Source organism: Pongo abelii, chromosome 9, assembly GCF_028885655.2.
Source record: "Pongo abelii isolate AG06213 chromosome 9, NHGRI_mPonAbe1-v2.0_pri, whole genome shotgun sequence".
Taxonomy (NCBI): domain Eukaryota; kingdom Metazoa; phylum Chordata; class Mammalia; order Primates; family Hominidae; genus Pongo; species Pongo abelii.
In genome coordinates this window covers 65123644-65145460 of record NC_071994.2, presented here as the reverse complement: position 1 = coordinate 65145460, position 21817 = coordinate 65123644, and the positions used below count along the sequence as shown (strand labels likewise).

At 46.9% G+C, this 21817-nt stretch overlaps 1 protein-coding gene across 29 annotated transcripts in view; it reads left to right on the top strand.

Annotated features, from left to right (window-relative positions):
* Positions 1–21817, top strand: part of MICAL2 (microtubule associated monooxygenase, calponin and LIM domain containing 2) — a 261462-nt gene that overhangs the window by 32538 nt on the left and 207107 nt on the right. For 18 of the 29 annotated variants that reach the window (XM_054524637.2, XM_063711252.1, XM_063711243.1 and 15 more), the window contains exon 2: positions 12017–12087. The exons of 3 other annotated variants lie outside the window; for them this stretch is intronic. The gene's annotated coding sequence lies outside the window, so the exon portion shown is untranslated. Of the gene's footprint in view, positions 1–12016; positions 12092–21817 lie in introns of all 29 variants that reach the window. 8 more of the 29 variants (XM_054524644.2, XM_054524638.2, XM_063711242.1 and 5 more) reach the window with 1 other exon arrangement.

Sequence of the window (21817 nt, the reverse complement as noted above, 5' to 3'; positions counted from 1 at the left end):
CACAGGCCAGCACATGGAGGGTCTGCAGTAAACAGGGCCTCTCCCTCAGAAGTCATGTGGGATTTTAGGACCATTACAGTAAACTGTAATCTCGGTTTAGTGATAGCTGGTGCTCAAAGGGTGCACCTGAGCCTCATGTTGGTTTTCTGCTGTCAATCACTTAAAACTTACACGATGGTTTTTTCCTCTTGTGAACTCCAGTATTTAAGGAGATTGGAAGCTCTGAATCTCTGTCTTTGCCTGGAAGAAGTAAGTACTTTCCTTTGCCAGACCTGAGATGCTTTACAAATCATCTCGTCTGCCCAGTGCAGTGGAGTGAGATTAGAATAGGTCTAACATCCTTTGAAAACATAGGCCCATGGTGAGGTTTGCAGGTAACCGAGATCACAGCTGGCTCTGAAGAAAAAATGCAGCTTCTTGGGAGTGGCCAGTCCAGGTAACTATAATTGAGGAAGTGACCTGATTGGGGAGGTGACTTATTTACCCTGGGCAATTGAGAAACATTTATTGAACACCTACTATGTGCCCTAGGCTCTGTGCTATGGGGATAACAAGGTGCATAAGGCTCAACTTCTCCTCCTAAAGTATTTACAGTGGGCTTGGGAAAGCAAGGCTTATGTGTGTAAAAAAAAAAAATAATAAGTAACAGGAGATTTTTGCAACAGTGCAGCTCAATCATAGAAGAAAAACCACAAGGTAGTTCATGACTAATGTCCATCTGCCTGGAGGAGGCAGCAGTGGGTGTGGAGAGTGTTTTCTGTGGGCTGGGGAGGGCCTGGAAAGCTTCCTGGAGGAGGGAGCGGAGGTGGTGGCAGCAGCAGCATTTGATCTGGATCCTGATGGGTAGTTGCAGTGCAGATGGATAAGTTGGGAGTAAGAAGAGAGCATCTCTAGTGGGTGTTGAGGCCAGGAGAAATGGGGAATTGCCTGCTTTGAAGGTGGGCAGAGGGAAATGAGGCTAGGCAGGTGAGTTTAGGACAGATGCAAAGAGGCTTTAATGAGAGAGAGATTGAGTTGGAGTGTGTTTAACTTCAGAACAGGGATGAGAGGATGAAGGCCCAGGGTCTCACAGGGAACTCTTGTAAATCTCAGGAAGATAGGCAAGAAAGGGTCTAGCTCCCAGACATTTCAGTCTAGGCATCTCTAGCCTCCAGGAGGCTGGAGGCATGCTAGCCATTCTTTCACCATTGCTCTATGGGGCCATTTTCTTCTTAGGCATTTTACATGTGTGCTCATTCATTCATTCAGCAGGTATTTATGAGCTCTTACTCTGTGGCAGGCACTGTTCTAGGTGCTGGGTTGCAGCAGGGAAAAAAACAAAACAAGATAACATCCCTTGCCACATTCCCAGAAGGGGAGAGGGACAATAAACAAGTGAGTTAAATGCGTGGGAGGCCAGGTGTTGAGAGGTAGGGTGGAGAAAATCAAAGCAGGGAAGGAGATGGTGTGTGCTGCATGGAGAGGGAGCAGCTGGGGGAGGGCTGTAATTTTAAACAGAGTGGTTAGGGAAGGTTTCACTGACTCACCCTGTCACTGGGACTTTGGGACCACAGGGAAGGAGGCAAGGCCAGATCCTACTGGGATCTTGAGCCCACAGTTGATCCTCTTCAACCTGTTGGGGGTCTTTGACTAGGCAGTAGGGAGTTTTTGAGTGCTCTTGAGCAGAGGAGTGACATGTGTGGGGAGATCTCCCTAGTGGCTTTGTAGGGGATAGGATATTGGCGGCTGAGACAGGGGAGCAGAGATTCAGGAGGAGAGGACCACTGTAGACTAAAAAAGTCTACTCATTTGACACTTTCCTCACTGTGCTGCAAGCTCCACATCTATAAAATGGAGATAAAATGGTACTTACCATTTTAGGCATGTTTTCAAGAGGATGAAGTGGGTTACTGAATGTAGAATACTTAGACTAGCACCTGACATATAATAAGTACCTAAAAATATTGTCCTGCTCTACTATCTGTCCCTCTGTCTGTATATACATATGTGTGTGTAAAATTAATGTGTTGGGGACATCCTTTCTTGTCCTAAAGCCAAGTCAAATGAAGAAAATAATGGTGCTTTTCAGGATTAAATGAGATCATTCATGTTGTGGGTCTAGGTTAGTGGCAGATGAAAACTAGGTGAATACTAGTTAAAAGTACTACTATTACCACCAGATCTTACGTTGAAGAAAATGATTTTGCAATGGAAATCCTTTGTAAAGTCTTCCTATTTAACAGTTGTTTATCAAGACTGCAACATGCCAGGTGCTGCACTAGACATATCCCATTTCATCTTTGCAATAACTGCCCAAGATAATAAGTGTTAACCACATCTTACAGATGAGGAAGCAGAGGCCCTGGACTAAGACTTGACAAGGTCACATAGCTGGTAAATGGCAGAGCTGAGATTAATCCGTGAGTGGTCCATTGTGTAAATGTAAACATTGACATATAGGTTCTCATATCAGTCTCCCTTGGTATTAGGTACCCACAAAGAGGTGCGGGGAGAACAGAGGCATGGCCAACTTCCAGGACAGATCGGGGCAGTGTGAATGTAGTGGGGAAAGCATGGGTGGGAGACACTGTGGGTGAAACAGTACCTTTCTTCAATGACTCAGCCCTGCAGGCCTTAGCAGAGCCTTTCTGCCACCCTCTCGGAGTTTATCTGAAACCCATTTTGGTTTCCCAAAAGGAGCAGAGCCTGACAGGTTCAAATCCTGGCTCCAGCACTTAGCAGCCATGTAAGTCCAAGATAGAAGTCAATTTCTTTGTGCCTCAGTTTTGTCATCTGCAAACTTGCTTCATAGGGTTGTTATGAGACTATCAGAGAAGCTATGTCAACACTTAGAACAGTGCCTGGCCCATAGCAAGCACTCTGAAAGCGTTATTATTATGTTAACAATTCTTATATTATTTTTATATTATAATATTATTGTAAGCGCCTTCTTAATCTCTGAGGTCAGAGTAGAATGTCCCATCCTCTCTGCAGGATCATTCTGTAACACATTCTGCTTTGCCTTATTATATAGATGTGGGTGTAGGTCTCCCCTTTACAAGACCATGGATAGAATTCAATCAGCATCTTTCTAAAATCCCTGAAGACTTGTGCCTTGTCCTAGAAGCTGTCAATAGAGATTTGCGCCAAAAGAAGTGATTCTTGGTTTTCTTTTACCCTTCAAGCCACATATTCTGACCTGAAGACCCCACCTCTCAGGATTTGGAAAATGTCTGATATCTCCAAGGGTGCTTTACAGTTTGCCAAACACATTCCCATTCATATTTCATTTGGTCTTCACAGTTACCCTGTGTGGTTACTGGGTACTGTCCCCGTTGAACAGGTCAGGATACTGAAGCTCTTCAGGGTTGAATAATTTGCTCCAAGATGTGCAAGTGGAAGGTAATGAAACACGCACCCCCCCTTCCTATCCCAGAAAGCTTTGTTCTGGAGTTTCAGATTGACTCTTCCCCTAAAGCCATTCATCATTTCTCCCTTAGCCCTTTTCCTAAAGAGGATTGGGAGAAGGTCATGTGACCAGCCGACCTTTATACAATTCTACTCTCCTTCTTCTTCTTTTTTTTTTGGTGGTCCTCAATTACATGGACAGTTTTTTGTTTGTTTTTCTCTTAATTTTATGATTCATTTATTTACATGAGACAGGGTCTCACTCTGTCACCCAGGCTGGAGTCCAGTGGTGGGATCACAGCTCACTGCAGCCTCGACCTCCTGGGCCCGGATGATCCTCCCAGCTCTTCCTCTGGAGTAGCTGGGACTTCAGGTGCGTGCCACCATGCCTGGCTAATTTTTTCTTTTGTTTTTAGTTGAGACAGGGTCTCCCTATGTTGCCCAGGCTGGTCTCAAACTCCTGGACTCTAAGTTATCCTTCCATCTTGGCCTCCCAAAGTGCTGGGATTACAGGCGTGAGCCACTGTGCCCAGGCTATACAATTCTACTTTCACCCTTTGTTCCCAGGTCTTGTTACTCCTGAACTAAGCACATGGTGATGGCTTTGAGCAGAGCTGATTATTGGAGTTGCTCAAATCATCCCCACTCCATTTTCCCTTCTCTGTGGATCTGAGGTCTGGGCTGGGACTCAGCATTTGGAACTTGGTGGGGAGTGGGAGACAATGGGGGAGAGCACTGTAGCTTTAAGCATTTGCAGTGCCGGAGTATGAAATTGTCCTGAGCATAAATGTGCTGTGAGGGACCCTGCAACTGAAGGTGGAGGAGGCAAGAGGAGGAGCAGGTGCAGAGGTGTAGAGCCCAGAATCACTGCCTGTAGCCTGGCCAGGGGCCTGCAGGGGGCTGAATCAGAAGCCACAGGGCAGAGGGATGGGATGGGGAGTACTTACTCCCTGGGAGGCAAACAGGCAAATGATCCTTCTAGCCAAGGTGGGACTAAACCCAGGGCTCAAAGTCAGCCCTTAATTCAGACTTGTTAGACTCCTTGGAGTTGTTCCTTAAGCAGAAGAATCTCCTGCTTAGTTCAGCCCAACAAAAGTTTATTGAGGAAGTACCTACAGTGTCCCAGCAGGCATGAGGAATACAAAGTCCAGCAAGACAGGGACCCTGCCACAAGGGGCTCAGGTCTTACAACCTCGGCTTTACCTGTGCCTCCTCCTCCCTCCTGCTAACTTTGAAGGCTTGGGCGGAGGCTCTGAGGGTGGTGCTTCTTAAGTGCATATGGCAGCATTTTAGCTTCCTGGCACCCCAGCACTTGGGCTAGAATTAAGGACTGGCAGGTCTGCAGAGCAGCACAGACTGGGAATTGGCAAACACACCTGCTTATGGAGGCGGACCCTGATCCTGCTGCGGGAAGAGAGAGGTCTCTGGGCTTTGGCATCTGGAACTGCTTCTCAGTTCCCTCTGTGATGGTCGCGTGACTGGAGGAGCAGAGGCAGGAGGGCCTCTGGGTTGCAGGTGAGAAACATCCCAGTAGAATTGCCCCAAGGTAATGGCTCAGGCTGCCCATCCCTCAGTCAGACTAGCTCCCCCTTCTCATCCTCCAAGCTGTCTGGTCTCCTCTCCTCTGCACCTGGGCCATCCCGGGCCCCAAGTCTTTGCTTTGGTTCTTCGGCACTTTCCTTCTTCTCTGCCTTTTCAACACCCTCATCCCCCAAGTCTGGATTCAGCCCTGCTGTCTTCAGAAAGGCTTCCTAAACCCTCTCAGACCCAGTTCCCCCTCCTTTCTCCATATGCTTGCTGGGCAGAGAATCAACAGCCCCCAGTTCAGCATTTACCTGTTTCCTGGGAGTTCTTTCTCACCCTCTCTGCTTCCTGAAGGGAAGGCAGGCAACATGTTTTGTGCACCCACCATGTTCCAGGCAGTTGCATGGAGGCTGGGTATGTCCTAGCTCTGTTTTTTATGAGCTGTGTGGCTTTGGGTAAGTGTTTTCATTTCTCTGAGTCTCATTTTCTCATTTGAGATTGAGGATGTGATGCCTATTCAGAGGGAAGTTGTAAAAACTGGATGGAATAATCCATGCAAAGCACTTTGCACACAGGTCCAGGCTCATAGTAAATGGCTAACATATGGCAGCTTTTGTTATTCTTTGATAGGTATTATCTCATTGAATCCTCACCCTAGCTTTATAAGGAAGACATCATTCCACAGAGGGGAGCAAATGAGCCTTAGGGCTGAAATGACTTGCTTGAGGTCGCACAACAGACAGGCAGCAAGGCAGGGATCCAAGCCTAGGGGTGGGCTGCTCTGAGGCAACACCCATCCTTCTACCACCTCTGCTTCCTGAGTCCTGGCCCCTGTTTCCCATGTTTTTTAGTGTTCCTCGCAGTCCCAGCCAGGGCACTCAGCAAATGCTGGTTGAATAATCTTTCCTGGCTGGTTTAAGGGAAACCAGGTTTGCAGCGGGAGTGCAGGAAATGCGACCCCTTGAACATTCCACTCTCTTTCAGATTTCTATCTGGTCCAAGTTGCCCATGGATCCCTGCTAGTGTACTGCATGCCACTCCAACACCAGGCAGTGCTATGCTGTGTGGCACCGTATCTCACCCAGGAGTGAAACCAAATCATGCCCTCAGGGAAAATGAGACGGTTCCTTTTTATTTTTTAAATAGCAGAGAATAAAGTTATGAAAAGAAAAAGAAAAGTAAGGGAAATACCCGCCTGGATAATCCCCCATGACTGGGGCAACCACTGTCTGAAGCTGGCAGCTGGAAAACAAAGAGAATAGCCATTAGCTGCCAGCTGGGCGCTGGGCAGTGTGGCATTATGAAGCCTGTGTCCTGTGAGGGTCAGCAGGTGAGGCTTCCTGCTTGGGATGGCTTATTGATCTTCCCTATACCCACAGATAGAGCCAAGGCCCTGCCAAGGGCTTTTCTTCTTGACATGATTGTGGTCAGGAAGATTTTCATGTCATTCCAGATCATAGTTCCCAGTTTAATTCTCTAGCAAATGCTAGAAGCTACCACTTCCATCTTGGCTGTGTCTTCTTTTGTACCAAATGATGCTTGTGTCTTTACTCCTTACTCCACTGGTTATTTAATTTATGCCCGTGCAGACCTCGGTGCTGGGTTCCCTGGGGCTTGTGGGAGAAGGCGCTTGCCTGTGCTCATTTGTGTGTTCATCTCGTGGCCCGTGCTGCAGGAGAGGTGGGCAGTTGTCAGCATATTTTGGTTCTTAGTTTTTGCTACCAGGCCATGGATTTTTTTTCTGTTTCTTTATATTTTATACTATTTATTTTATTTTTGAGAAAGAGTCTTGCTCTGTCACCCAGGCTGGAATGCAGTGGCACCATCTCGGCTCACTGCAGCTTCTGCCTCCTGGGTTCAAGCGGTTCTTGTGCCTCAGCCTCCCGAGTAGCTGGGATTACAGGCATGTGCCACCACACCTGGCTAATTTTTGTATTTTCAGTAGAGATGGGGTTTCACTATGTCGGTCAGGCTGGTCTTGAACTCCTGACCTCAAGCAATCTGCCTGCCTCGGGCTCCCAAAGTGCTGGGATTACAGGTGTAAGCCACTGTGCCCGGCCATTTTTTTCCATTTAAAACCCTTTAAAAACACACCTGAAGGTGCAGCTTCCTTTCCTGAAGGGAATTAAAACCATGCTATTAGTAGGCATGGGATACGGGAATAGATCATCTTTGGGTGCTGGTCCAGAAAGTAGTGAGTAAGTGAGACAAGCAAAGATAATATTGTTTAGCACAATGCTATGTGTCAGGCACTATAGTCGTCCCTATTAAGTCAGAATCTCTTGGGACAGGTGACTGAGAAAAAAACAAAAGTAAAACAAAAAACATGCAAAGGAGATGATGTTTTACAGCCTGTTGGCTGGTTATCAGGCATAGGCAAATCTTGCCCTCAAGAGCAGGAAACCCACTGATACATGCCATCCAGTAAAATCACACTAGAGCTCTTTGAGATTGAAATAACTAACGTCTCAAAAAGGAAACTTGCCCAAGGATGCACCTGAGCTGTCAAGATACTGCCTCTCCTGTCTGTGTCTCAGGGCTGCCCTTTCCTCTGAGTAGTTATGAATAAAGGAGCAGCAGGACATTGCCATCACCTCTGAGGGATCTGAGCACAGATGTGAGTGACAGTAGAAATGGGCTGTGTGAGGAAAAGACCTCAGGCTCCATTGAAATCAGAGTGTACCTGAGGAGGTGGCGTGCATTGGGTGGAACAGGCAGGAGGCACTAGTGGCATGACCTTGGCGAGTTAGTTATTGACATTTATGAGCCTCAGTTTCTTCACCTGGAAAATGGGCTGGATGATCATCCAGTTCCCAGTGTTCCATTGAAGGTTAGACAAGATCATACAATTCAATGAGTGTGACCAACAGTGCATGGCACATTTAAGTACTCAAACAAGGCAAGTTTTCTTCCCTTATCCATGCTCCCCACTTTCTCCCTTACTTCCTCCTTTAAAAAGAGTTGTTTTAAATAGCTATCTGGATTTTTTTTCTGCACCACTTCAAAGTCAATGAAAATCAGCTTTAGCTTCCTTCTTTCTCTTCTTCCCCTCTCATAATGGGCATGGCTCCAGGGCTGGGTCTGAGGCTCCGTTCTCAACCAGGAAGCACAGGGCTGGGCTGCTGGCTGTTAGTTTCGGTACCTTCTTCTCCCAGGAAGGGCCCTGGTCCAGGGGCTTGCAGTGGCCTCCCCTCACTTCAGTCTGTAGATACCTTGCTGTACCTATTTGCTCTCCCTTGGCTGCCTGGGTCTCACTGGGTGTGCAGCTGGCTTTTCTTCCTGGGTGGGATTTGGTGATGATAAAGCAGGCACTTGTTGAGGGCTGTTATTACTTGGGAGTTTTTTGGTTTCAAGGCACAGGAACCAAACTTGAATGAGCTTAAGCAAAAATGGGATGCATAGCTCATGCCTCTCATACCAACACTTTGGGAGGCTGAGGCTGGAGGAACACTCAAGGCCAACAGTTCAAGATCAGCATAGTCAACATAGCAAGGGCTTGTCTCTACAAAAAAAAAAAAAAAAAAAAAAAAAAAAAAAAAAAAAAAAAAATTAAAAAGGATACATTGGAAGGTTTCGAGGAGGCTCAAAGATTCAAAAGAGGTGCAGAAGAATCAAGCCCCAGGAAGATAGCATGTGACCTCCAGCATCCCCAGACCAGAGTCCTCTGTTCAGTGCACTATGGCTGCAGGCAGACCCCACACAGCCCTGCCGCCAACCTAAGAGGACCAGGCCTTCCCCAGGAGTTTTCAGATTGGAATTTGGCCTGGCCTGGAGCGTGTGCACACCCCATGTACCCTTGCTAAGGAGAAAAGATACTCCCATGAGCCTACCTTGAGTCCTATATTCCCCTTTTTGGCTGGAGAGTGGGAGATGGGGTGGAGTCTGTTATCAGGAGAGAGACACAGAGAGAAGAATACTAGTAATATTAATAATTAAGTATAATACTCACTTTTCTTGAGTTACTTTATGCAAGACACATTCTAAGCTCTTTACCTGCATAACTCATTTAATCTTCACAGTCAACCCATTTTACATACCAGGAAACTGAGGTAGAGACAGGTTAAGCAGTTTGCCCAAAGTCACATAGCTAGTTAGGAGGAGAGCTGGAACTGAACCCAAGCAGAGGGCTCCAGAAGTGCCGTTACCCACCCACTCTGATGCAGACAATAACAGACATCACCTCCAAGCACCTGCTCTGAGCAAGCAATGGGCTAAGTCCTTTATAGCATTATCTCATTTACTCCTCAGAGAAGCCCTATGAAGTGGGTACTAACATCATCCACATTTTAAAATAAGAAATTGAGTCTCACAGAGATGATGTGATTTGCCTAGGGCCACCCAACTAATTTAAAGTGACAGAGCTGGGATAGGACCCTTGGTTTGCCTGATCGTGGGGCCCAAGTTCTTAACTGCCTCACTGGGTAGCCTGCGCATTTAGACACTTCTCTTGCTCTGTCTGAAGCTCCCCTGGTTTGGCTCAGCACCTGAGTCTTTGTCCGCAGTCTGGGGAGGGGTTGGGATGTGGAGACCCCTACCTGCTGCATGCTGCTGAGGGGTCGGCTGTGAGGTTTGAGCTGGTCTTGATGTATCTCACACTGACCTACACCAGATGGTTCTTGAACAAGTCTTTAGTGCATTGAAACTCTGAGTTTATTCATTTCTTCATTAAACAAATATTTACTGAGTGCCTGGAGGCTCCAGGCCCTGTCCAAGTGCTGGGGTCCCTCAGGGAAGAGCTTAGACTCAGAAAACATCCAAGAGGAAGGTTCCCGGAGTTCCTGTCACTTGGACCTGTCATGTCCCACTCAATCTCACAGGAAACCTTCCCTGTATCACCCAAATCAGGCCCACGAGGGACCAGAGACCTCGTGCTTCTTTGCTTGGCACTGGCCTGATGGCAAGTCCAAGGAGAGACAGCATTTCTTCATTCTGGTTGATTACAGAGGAAAATATAGTGTCAGGGAAGGAGCATGGGCGTGGACTCCGGCCAGCTCCATCGGGAGTCCCAGGGCTGCTGTGGTCTCTGCTAATCGAGACTTTGGGTGAGGCACTTTGCTGTGCCATGCCTCAGTTTCCCCCTCTGTAATGATACTGTACTACTACCTGTCTTACAGGGTTGCTGGGAGGATTAGCTGAGGTAGCAGTGTTAACTACCCAAGGCAATACCTGTACACAGGTTAATCCCTCCCTCTTATAACAACTAAGTAGTTTTGTCGGTGTCTCTAAAAGTCAGAGTACCTGGAGGGGGGCAGCTGAATGGGGTCCTAGGTGAGCAAATCACCAATTGTATCAAGCTCCTCATTTTACAGATGAGGGAACAGAGGCCCTGACCCTCAAAGGCCAGAAGGTATTGGGCTCTAGGACCTTCTAATTTGTTGGTATTACAGGGAGCTCAAGTGTATTTGGCTGTTGGTCAAAGGGTACAAGTTGGTCCTTTGAGTGGCTGGACACAGTGTGCCCAGGCCTCTGTGAGCATCTGACCAGTGGTCAGCCCTTGTAGCCTGGTCCAGTCATACCTGCCTCCAACCTACCATGAAGACAGCCTAAGCGGAACCTTAAAGAACCCCGTGTCCCTGCTGCTGGTCTCCGTAATGCCCTAGGGTGGGTAGGGACTTCTGTTCCTGAGATCTAGAGAGCATGGCAGGGTCCCTGGCTTCTGAAACTCTGGTTGGACCAATGATGGAATTCTGTACCAGGATGTCCAGCTCCCCACCAACAGCTCCCAGAAGCTCCCCTTGAGAAGCAGGGGGCAGACAAGTCAAGGCCTCTAGCCGCTTTGACTTCTGGCTGGAAGCAGCAGCACAGAGCCTGCCGCACAGGCTGATAGAATGTGGCCCAGGCAGGCCAGCCTGTTTGTCAGCTGGCACAGGCCTCGAGGGGTGTGGGCTTGGTAATGATGATGACGGGCGGGCAGGGCTGCCGCTTCTGCCCAGGTGGCCGCCCTTGGAGCTTGCCAGGCTCGCTCGGTGTGTGGGCCCACCAGGGCTACGATCAGAGTTGATGTCCAGTACACCTTTCCCTCAGCTTGGTGGGAAAGACCATGAGCACAGGGGCAGCCAGTCCTGGGCTCCAATCCTGCTTTGCTGTAGGGCCTTGGCAAGTGCCATCTGTTCTGTAAGCCTCTGTTTGCTGTCTGTGAGGAGCCACTGAGATAAAGCAGGTCTAGTCTCCACCCTTGATGGTTCCATGTGTGGCCAGTACATAGCACTTCATAGGCTCTCTCCCATTAACAGGCTGAGAATTCTGAACAGTGAGTCCCATCTCCCAGCACTCTAATGATGTGTGCTCTTTGTGTGCTAGAGAGAGAGTGAGAGTGTGTGTGTGTGAGTGTGTGTTGGGGGGGGCACCACTCTGTTGAGCAAAGTGTGCGTATACCTCCCTGGAGTATGAATATTGCCTCTTATAGGTGTCAAATTTCACACCTGTGTTAGTTTTTGTCCCTTTGAGGTTACCTCTTAAATATTTTGATTTATTTTTTAATGTGGAAGTAAATCATTAGAAATATTTTGTAACTCTGGGCTTCGTTTTCCAAACAGGTGCAGAGGAATTTTCTGCAGAAGCAATAGGATGTCATGAAATAATGTGGGTCGTCACTGGAAGCCAAGAGAAAAATTGGTTTAGGAAACTCAGCCATGATCAGCTGGTGCACTTTCATAACTCCCTAGTTTACTCAGTGTTAGAAAATGGGACCCGTTTCACACTGGGGACTTGTTATCAAGTTTTACACCTGCTTGATTTACTTTCATTGTGTCTCACACTTAGAAATTCTGACACTTTCTGTTTTTATTAAAGCAGCGAATAAAGCATTGTTTTCCGGATCCCTCCTACTCCTCAGCAAAGTCTTTGTGTAGAGATCTGATAAGCCCTTAGGGTGCCCTGACTGCAGCCAACAATAGAATTTGTTTAGCCATCTTGCTATTCCTTTCTTCACGTGCAAAACTTGGTGGAGGCCAGGCAGGGATTCTCTGTCCATTTCCTCTTGCTGGGTGAAGTGTCCCACAAGGCAAAGTGAACAAGCATGCGTGACCTCTTGGAGGAGACTAGAAAGGAGGCGTAAGCTACGATGATGTCACTGACATTAATTGTTGGGCTCTTGTTTTTAAAGGAACATGGCAACCCGTGTGTGTCTCATCCCAGAAAGAGAAGACTTTAACCACTGTGATGCCTGAGAATCCAGTGAGTAAGTCACAGTGGTGGATCTTGTTTACCATGGAGTAGCTCCTGGGGGCTGGTCCTAGGCTTAGGAAAGTGTGGGATGTTCCCACCATCCTGGGGCAGCTTGCCGTGCCCAGGGCGCGCTGTTCCCTCTGAGTCAGCACCGCCTCCTGTGTACTCCCCTAGTGCTGTGTTTTTGCCTCAGATACACCACTGAGTTAAGGTTTGTTCACCTGCTTGCCCCACCTACCGGCTATGGGAGCCTCGAGGGCAAGGAACCAGACTCCAGCCTTCCTGTCTGAGCCAGGCAGCAATTCCCAGCAGGCACAGTACCAGGCACATCACAGGTGACCAACAGCTGTTTGTGGACTCAAGGAGTCTCAACCCTGAGGTTTGATCAGGGCTTTATGGTCCACAAAGCTTCATCACAGACAGTGTCCTATGGGAACCTTTGTGCCCTGGGTGGGGTGGTCATATTATCCTTGTTTATTTTATAGACATGGAGGCTGGGGTCTGAGGAGTCAGATAGCCTGCCACAGGTAGTAGGCTAATAAGCGCCCAGGACTCATGTTTTCTGTGTCCCAGGCTAGCCTGGTTTCTGTAACCTTATAATTAGAGAGGTTGTTTAGAGTAAACCCCTCATTGCCAAACAGGGAGATTGAGGCCTGGCCTGAAGATACTTTCTCAAGGTGACAGGACTCACTGGTGTCCAATGGAGAATTGAAACGCAGGCCCTGGACTTCCTGTCTGGCGTTTTGGCACCCCTCCTCCCTCCTCCTCTGCCCTGCTCCTGTATTCAGCAATCAGAGAACATGTTGGGACCATAAATCTGTGTTTACAGGAGGGTGAAGAACTTACAGAAAGCCATGAGTTAGAGGGAACATACGGATGAATAAAACTCTCCCTTCTCTCCGGGAGATTCCCTGGACATGTGAGCCTTGGCAGGGCCTTGAAGAGGCCTCAGTTTAGTTGTGGGAGGAGGGAGGATGAAGGTGAGGGTGAGGGGAGAGCATCAGGGCCCAATCCAAGAAGCTGGGGCATGGGTGGAGGCCCCGGCAGAGGGGCAGCCAGCGTGTGTGTCAGGGCATTTGGCAGCTGGCCTGGTGGGCACTGAGGGATCTTGTGGGGTGAGGAGTCCACGGGAGTCCTGAATGGCAGGGTGACAAGGGGTTGACTGGACCTCAGGGAAAGCTGCTCCAGGAGTTCTCATTCTTAGTATCTGGGGAAAGACCCAGGCAAAGAGCTGATTGGCCAGTCTGCCACAGCCTGAGAAACTGTCCCTTCTCTGGAGAAACAGAATACAGAGTTTGTCCACAGAGGAGGGTCGGGCAATGAACAGTGAATTCCAATGTTGTCTGAAATGTGTGGGGAGGGGAGTGTGAGCAATTCTGGCTGGCTCAATCCTATTGCCCTCAAATGAATTTTTGTTTTGTTCTATTTCTGATTGAACACGTGTGCTGTTGTTCTCTCTTCCCCTTGGAATCTTGGGTCCCTCCTGGCTCATCCATTCAATCCAGGCTTGACCCAGGGCCAGGTGGGTCCTGGCTACTCTTCTGTGTTCATTCCACCTTTTCTTGCAACTTCCTGGACTTGAGGACAGGGACTGTCTGCCAGCTTTATCTCCACTGACAGGGTGAAACATAAAATTTCCCCAAATTACAGAGAATGTGATGCTTGCCAAATAGGTACCTTGGATTATTTTCCAAAGCATTCCCAAATTATACACTTCTCTAGGGCAGGGGAAGTGTGTCATGTTGTATCATTATTGTTTACACTTCATATTTCTTTGCACTTTATGTTTTATAAAGGTCATTTCATCTTCACGATCAAGCAGGTGGACTTCTCCCATTTTACAGATGAGAAATTTGCCTTAGGCAGGCTGTAACCTGCCCAAGGCAATGCAGCTGTCTAAGGGCTGAGCTGGGACATGGCCCAGTCCTACTGTTTATAAATTCCATGATGTCTCTCCTCTGCTAAACTCCAACCATAGTAAATCCCTGGAGGGCCTGAGACATAAAAGGAGCTCAATAAACACTTGTGGAATGAGTGAACTTTGGCTCTTTTTTTTTTTTGGCCACTCTTAACCATAAGTGGACCCTCTTTGGCAGCAAAGAGAACACTACCCTGTGGAATATTTGAGTTTCTTGCCATGATAAGGAACTGGTGAGCTCTCTTCTCACCCAGCCTTACCTCTGGGAACTAGGTCATGCACACTGAATAACTAATTCCTTGACTTTTACTCGGAGCTTCCTCCTCCTGACGTTGAGGTGCTATGTTAGATATTGCTCTATGAGAGGTCCTTGGCAGAAGCAGATCCTACTGTTTGTTGTCACAGACCTTCAGTGACCCATCTAATTGCCCATGAATAATACCTGTGGCCTAAACATATCAGCCTTCCAGGCAGTTCACTCATCTCCTCCTTCTACCCTTCCCCCACCAACCTTCTCTAGACTGAGGAAGAGGGACAGGTGTGTCCCTCTTAGATATGCAGGGTTCTGTAGGGTTAGAGGAGCCTACCTCTTCCTTCTCACTGACCTCTGAACTTTTCCATATTTTGTGGCAAGGGCTGGAGAAACAAGAAGAAAACCATGTCAAGATGGGAAAGAATTCATGGGCTCCGGGAGGCAGTTATCAAAATATCTGCTGGGTCTGCTTTTTCCCTAAGTGACACTTGGGTCATCTTTCTTAGAGTCTGCAAGGGATCCAGCTGGCCTTGTTAGACTCTTGAGGTCAACAGAATAGAGTAGAAATAAGAGTGGGCTGAGACCAAGAGACCCATGTTCTAGTGTTGACTGTCCACAGCTTAGCTATGTGGCCTTGGGCAAGTCACAGAACCTCAGCTGCCTTCAGATTTCTTATTCAGGAATTCAGGGAGGGGTGGAGGTTTGGTGGTATCTCAAAGAAGTCTCCTTGACTTCTGTGGTCCTGGTCCTCGGTGCCTCTCTCAGTTTGTCCTTGTGATTAGCACTGTCTTCTCCTCCAGGTCACCTCCTCCTCATGCGGTCAGAGCTTGCTTCTGTAAGCACTTTCATCCTGATCTTTGTAGCTTTGCCATCTCTCCCCTGTGCCACACTGAGTTATGCCAGAGTGCAGATAAGGACCCCCTGTTGTTGCCCTACTCTTCTGCCAAGGAGCATGGGAGAAAATTCTAACCTTGTGAGATTCTTACCGATCTAAGGAGTGCAAGTTGGTTGGTATCAGAGGAAAATGGGATTAAAGGTTGTTGGGATTTTCAAGTCCTTGATGCCCCAGGGTACCTTGATTGTACTGAATTTTTGATCAGAGGGTAGTCAATATGTGCTTAAGAATATGGCCCCAAGTTGGCCAACCCTTGTGATCAGGGGTGACCAGACACTTTGGAGAAATAAAGGGAATAGCATTGGTAGAAGGTTGCTCAGTGAGAGATGAGAGATACCTCAGATGGACAACCAATATGAAAAGGAGAAAGGCTAGGGAAGGTGGATTTGTCTCTAACATTTACAATTGTAAAGTATTAAAGCTGAAAAGAACGACAGATACTTTAATCCACTTCTCCCATTTATTAGTAAAGAAACTGAGGCCCAGAGACATGACTCAAGCACACCCATAGAGCAAGCTGATGGTAGAAGTGAGAGAAGCTAAGTCTCCTGATTCCCAGCAAGTGGCTCTCTCTGCAGTTCCATGTTGCCTCCTCATGTGGGTTCAGCCACCGTGTCTTCCTCTTTTCTCCTCCACCCTGCACTTGAATGTCTAAGGTGTTAGCAGGGCCCCCACTGCTCCTACCTCATTGTTTATCAAGGCCTAATAAAACCTGGGTGCAACAGCATGGAGAGGTTGAGGCTTCTCATGTGTAGGCTGTTTTGATTTGTACTTAGTGACTTAACACTGTTGAGTTGCCGCTATTCTGTTTTATGATGTGTCTTGGGGTGAAAGATTAATTCAAGACAGGAAATGAAGGCTATAAGAGATGGCCCAGCCTTAGCAGGAGTACCCTCTTGTGAGTTTGCCATTCAAATCAAAATCACATGAGCGTTGTTGCTAAGCAGGCCTTGTGAGAAGCTCCAGCAAAGGGCATGGATTATACTGTTGCTTGCTCTGAGAGGGGCTTTTTCGGTCAGAGGCTGGCCATCCCAGCACTATGCTGATGGCACATAAACCAGAGTGGAAACCACTCACTTTTTCTGTAGAACTCCATTTGGCCCAACACTTCCTGCTGAGCTCAAGGAAATGCATCTTGAGCACTTTGCAATGGGCAAGCACTAGGTTTACATATATTACCTTGTTTTTCCTCATAGCAGCTCTCTGAGAGACAGGCATGGCTGCCTGTTGTATTGAGGAGAAAATTGAGACAGTTACAGGTTAAATAACTTGTCTATGCCCACAAGGGCCAGGACTCGAACACAAGGTATATGACTCTAAAGCTCTTCCTGGTTCCACATTTCACATGGCTCTCTGCACACAGAAGGGAGGGCTGGGGAAAAATAGGCAAGGCATTGACTGAAGCGTCAAACATTTATTATAGGACTTCCAAATGCCAGGTCCTGGGCTTGGTTCTTGGGATGCAAAAGTGAGTAAGACCTAGTCCCTTTACTCCTAGGACTTGTGGCCTAGCCTGGTGGTGGCACAGATGTATATGATGACAGTCATAGCTCCCTTATCGCTCTGGAAGCACTGAGAAGACAGCAGCACACAGGGAAGACTGCACCAAGGAGGGGCTGTGAGACTTGGGTACTGAAGGATGATCAGGAGGTTGCCAGGCAGAAAAGGAAGCAGACAGTTCTCCAAGGAAACTGGGTGGTGGTGTGAAAGGGCCTGATTTGGTGTTTGGAAGTAAGGAGGAGTAGTGTGCATGCTTTTTTCTTAGCTGAGGGTGCAAGGAATGAGACATTCAGTTGAGAGATAAGCTCTGAAGTAGGAGAGGAGGGGAGTTCAGAAGTAGACTGTCAAGGGCTTTGCAAAACACTTGCTGCTAGGTGAGATTCATTGAAAGAAACATCAGCAGAGACCAGAAAAGCTTCTCCAAATATGAATTCTCCAGCTGTCTGATGGATGTTTCCATATAGAGAAAGGAACTTCTGCTGGGGGCTCATTTTCAGAGAGTTTGTGTCCGTTTTCTGCATTTTGTGTCTCACACACCAATGGAAGTGATTATTGATGGGGCAAAGTGAATGGGGTGGGACGGGCCACACCAACAGTTCATATTTAAAATGTCTCAGATTCCTCTTGCCAGACAAGCTGATAGCAAACACCCTTGTGAGTTCCTGCGCAGATTGACTCTCCAGGGATCGTTTTGCATTCCAGACAGGGTCACACAATATTTCTGCAGGAGCTGGGGCTCTGGGATGAGAAAGCTACTTAAAAATAAAGACCAACAAAAAATATAGTTGTTTTTAAGGATGACATTTGCAAGGCAAAAGTATCCAGGAAGTAGATTATTTGTCATGAGGGTGAGCCAGAATTTTAAAAAATATCAGATCATTAGAGTGGAAAGAATAATGGCGGAGAGAGAGAGGGAAAGAGAGAGAGAGAGCTCCAGGAACTCTTGTCTCCTGGGCGTGGTTGTTCCTGCACACCCCCACTTTAATGAATACCTTGCTGAGGTCAGCCCCAGGAAATGAGTTTCAAAAATTGAACTTTGAGCCTGAATTGTCTTCTGTGGAGAGGAGCAGACCAATAAACCAGAGAGTGATTTGGAGTCTAAGACTTCTTGGTCTTGTATCAACAGTCCCTATCTGCTGCCCGTGGGTTTTGTATCTTTATGAGAAAAGAAAAAAATCTTTTGTGGAACAGTTGGGGCTTATTTTAGTAAACATGTTTTTCAGAGCATGAGCCCAAATACCAAGGAAAGAGTCCAATGTCTTTATTCAGCCAAGAGAAATGTATTCATCAGGATGATGGGTGGCTGTCTCCCTCCCACCAGGGAAAAGTCACTAGCAGGGCCATACCTTCGGGGCTCCCCTCCTTTGGGGCTTCTGGATGTTGGAGTTTGGGGCTAGTGAGGGACATTTTGACCCCCTGAATGATCAAGGCCCTTTCTGGGCCCTGGAACCTATGACTCAGCCTCTCTGAGCTCTCAGGAACGTGGCCTCTGAGTGTGGCCTGGAGAGGCAGCGTTCTTCCCCGAGACTGTCCCACACAGGTCTGCGTTGCTCTCAATGTAGCGAATTGCTCACAAGCATACATTGCAATGGTTCTGCAGCCTCCGAGCCATTACCAAGTAGGCAAATGTTATAGGACTTTCAAACCTCAATGCTTGTGCACCTAGTTCAGGGAGGTGAAATACAACCTGTCAGACCAATAACCTCCTCCAGTTAGTTCAGCAACTGAGTGTACATTAGGGACTGGTTCTACCCTGTCTTCTCAGACAGGCATTTCTGTATTTGCCATCTGTAACCTTACTTGGCTTTATAGACATCTGGGGAGAAGTTCCCGAGAGACTTCAGTTCCTCTGTATAGTAAAGGACTGGGTCAAAACTGTCCTGATCTTTCACTTCTGTTCAGATGTCTGAAATGCCTCCTGATAGCAGCATATTTTCCGTGGGCAGAGAGCTCCTCTCAGGCCGCATCCTGATGAAGGAAGGAATCCTTTCTTAGAACTGTCTCACCTTGCCAGTTTCTGGTCTGTTCACTCTCCTGAGGTTGTACCTAAGAACTGTCGAGCTGGGTTCATGTAGCACATCGCCTGGCACATGGTAATCAGTGTTGAATGAATGACCAGCAAGGAAATCCTTCTGTTTTCCAGCAGAACAAAATGGAAGTGAACAGGCCTCAGACTATGTGGCCTGCATGCTATCAGGACCCAGCATGCACTTCAGAAAAGAACCCTTTGGTGTTTGGCGTAAAGGAAGTTACCCGATAAAGGTATCTTCTAGGCCAGGGCCTGGAAAGACAGATGATGTTTAATCCACATCACCTCAAGATGACGAGTCCTGTTTTCAGGGCTTAAAACAAACAAACATCAATAGCAACAATGAACTACTGGGAATGCTGGCCCTGGAGAAAGCAGGGGGAGTCATTCTGCTGGCAACCCCTACATACCTAGCCAACCCCAGCTGGCCAAATGTCCTATGCTTGGACAGGTCTCCCAGGAACCTCATAAAGGGGCTTTTCCTCTGTCATGCCGCCTGTCTGCAGCACAGGCAATTTTACATTTAAATCTTAGATCCTGACTTCCCAAGTGTGTTGACATTTTGGTAGGCTTTGAATAGCCCATTAGTTATTTCTGACTCAGGAGGGCTCACCTGTCCATGCAGGTGTATACACCTGCTTATAAAGGCCGAACGCAGTGTATAGGCCCTTGTGCAGACTCTGGGGTGAGGGACATGGCTAGCTGGACTACCAGTTGGGTGGACGGCACAATGAAAGGCGTGCACAAGTATCTCAGAGGCCAGCAGCCTGCTGAGAACCAGGAAGGTGTTATTTGTGTTGTTAATAACATTAATGACAATATAAACAACAAAGCTTCTGTAATTGTATATCAGGAAATTAATCCTGAAATTGGTGGTCTGTAATTCAAATGAAAAGTTTAGAAATCGCGATATGTAGAAAGCTGAAACTGGATCCCTTCCTTACACCTTATACAAAAATTAATTCAAGATGGATTAAAGACTTTAATGTTAGACCTAAAACCATAAAAACCCTAGAAGAAAACCTAGGCAATACCATTCAGGACATAGGCATGGGCAAGGACTTCATGTCTAAAACACCAAAAGCAATGGCAACAAAAGCCAAAATTGACAAATGGGATCTAATTAAACTAAAGAGCTTCTGCACAGCAAAAGAAACTACCACCAGAGTGAATAGGCAACCTACAGAATGGGAGAAAATTTTTGCAATCTACTCATCTGACAAAGGGCTAATAGCCAGAATCTACAAAGAACTCAAACAAATTTACAAGAAAAAAACAAACAACCCCATCAACAAGTGGGTGAAGGGTATGAACAGACACTTCTCAAAAGAAGACATTTGTGCAGCCAAAAGACACATGAAAAAATGCTCATCATCACTGGCCATCAGAGAAATGCAAATCAAAACCACAATGAGATACCATCTTACACCAGTTAGAATGGCAATCATTAAAAAGTCAGGAAGCAACAGGTGCTGGAGAGGATGTGGAGAAATAGGAACACTTTTACACTGTTGGTGGGACGGTAAACTAGTTCAACCACTGTGGAAGACAGTGTGGCGATTCCTTAAGGATCTAGAACTAGAAATACCATTTGACCCAGCCATCCTATTACTGGGTATATACCCAAAGGATTATAAATCATGCTGCTATAAAGACGCATGCACACATATGTTTATTGTGGCACTATTCACACTAGCAAAGACTTGGAACCAACCCAAATGTCCATCAATGATAGACTAGATTAAGAAAATGTGGCACATATACACCATGGAATACTATGCAGCCATAAAAATAGATGAGTTCATGTCCTTTGTAGGGACATGGATGAAGCTGGAAACCATCATTCTCAGCAAACTATCACAAGGACAGAAAACCAAACACCACATGTTCTCACTCATAGGTGGGAATTGAACAGTGAGAACACTTGAACACAGGAAGGGGAACATCACACACTGGAGCCTGTTGTGGGGTGGGGGAGGGGGAAGGGATAGCATTAGGAGATATACCTAATGCAAATGATGAGTTAATGGGTGCAGCACACCAGCATGGCACATGTATACATATGTAACAAACCTGCACATTGTGCACATGTACCCTAGCACTTAAAGTATAATAATAAAAAAAAAAGAAAGCAAAAATAAAGAAAAATTTAGAAATCTTTTAAGTGAACTCTAAAGGTGCTACCGTGGAAGCAGTTCCATCCCTCCCAAGCCAGATTTCTATGGTAAGCATTCATTCATTCAACAAACATCTACTACCTACTGGGAGCAGGCACCATATTGGCACTGGAATTATAAAGATGAAGATCAGCCAACAGCTCATCAACGAGTGAATTAGCTACAAAATACCATAATACAGAAAGCTGAATTATTTGAATCTTAAATATTGATTACCAACTGAGAACCCAGAGCTGGGGTGAATACTGTGGAAAATAGAAAATAAATTTAAAAATCTGCCTTTCCTTAAGGTTACATATTAAATTGTCCAGACAAGATTAATGCACAGAACACATGATAGGTTCAAAGCTAAAGGAAGAGCCAAATGGCGTGGTCTGTAACCTCTGTGTGGGAACTCTTTGTCTCCCCCATTTCTCAGAAGATGGGAAGAAGCATCTTGTTCCCTTGGCATCCACAGCACCTAGCAAGGCCCTGGTCACAATATAGGTTCTCAGTAAATTGAATGCATGGAATTGAATGTGGCTAGTGGTTCCCAAAGTTGGCTGAGCAACAGAATTCCCTGGGGAATTAAAAATATCTTTTCCTCTTGGACCTCAGGCTGCAGGGATTCTGTTCGGGAACAGGCCCATGAAACTGAGTTTTCATAGACTTCCTGGGCGAATCTGCCCAACAGCCAGGTTTGGTGAGCTTAGGCATAGACTCTGAGTTAGAAGAACACAGGTGGGTAAGGGATGGGGTGGTGGAGTGCTCCAGCCCATCCCTTGAGATCCTGCCCTGGTGCCACCTTCTCAGGGAGCTTCTCTCAGGTGCTGAGTCACTCCATCTTCCAACTCTGCATCCACATGTCTTGGCACTCACCTCCCCGGCAGCTCTTACCAATAACTGTTAGTTTGTTTGGATTCCCTGAATAGACTGTGAAGCTCCTAGGGGTCACAGCTCGTAGTAGGTTTTCAATCAGCACCATGGA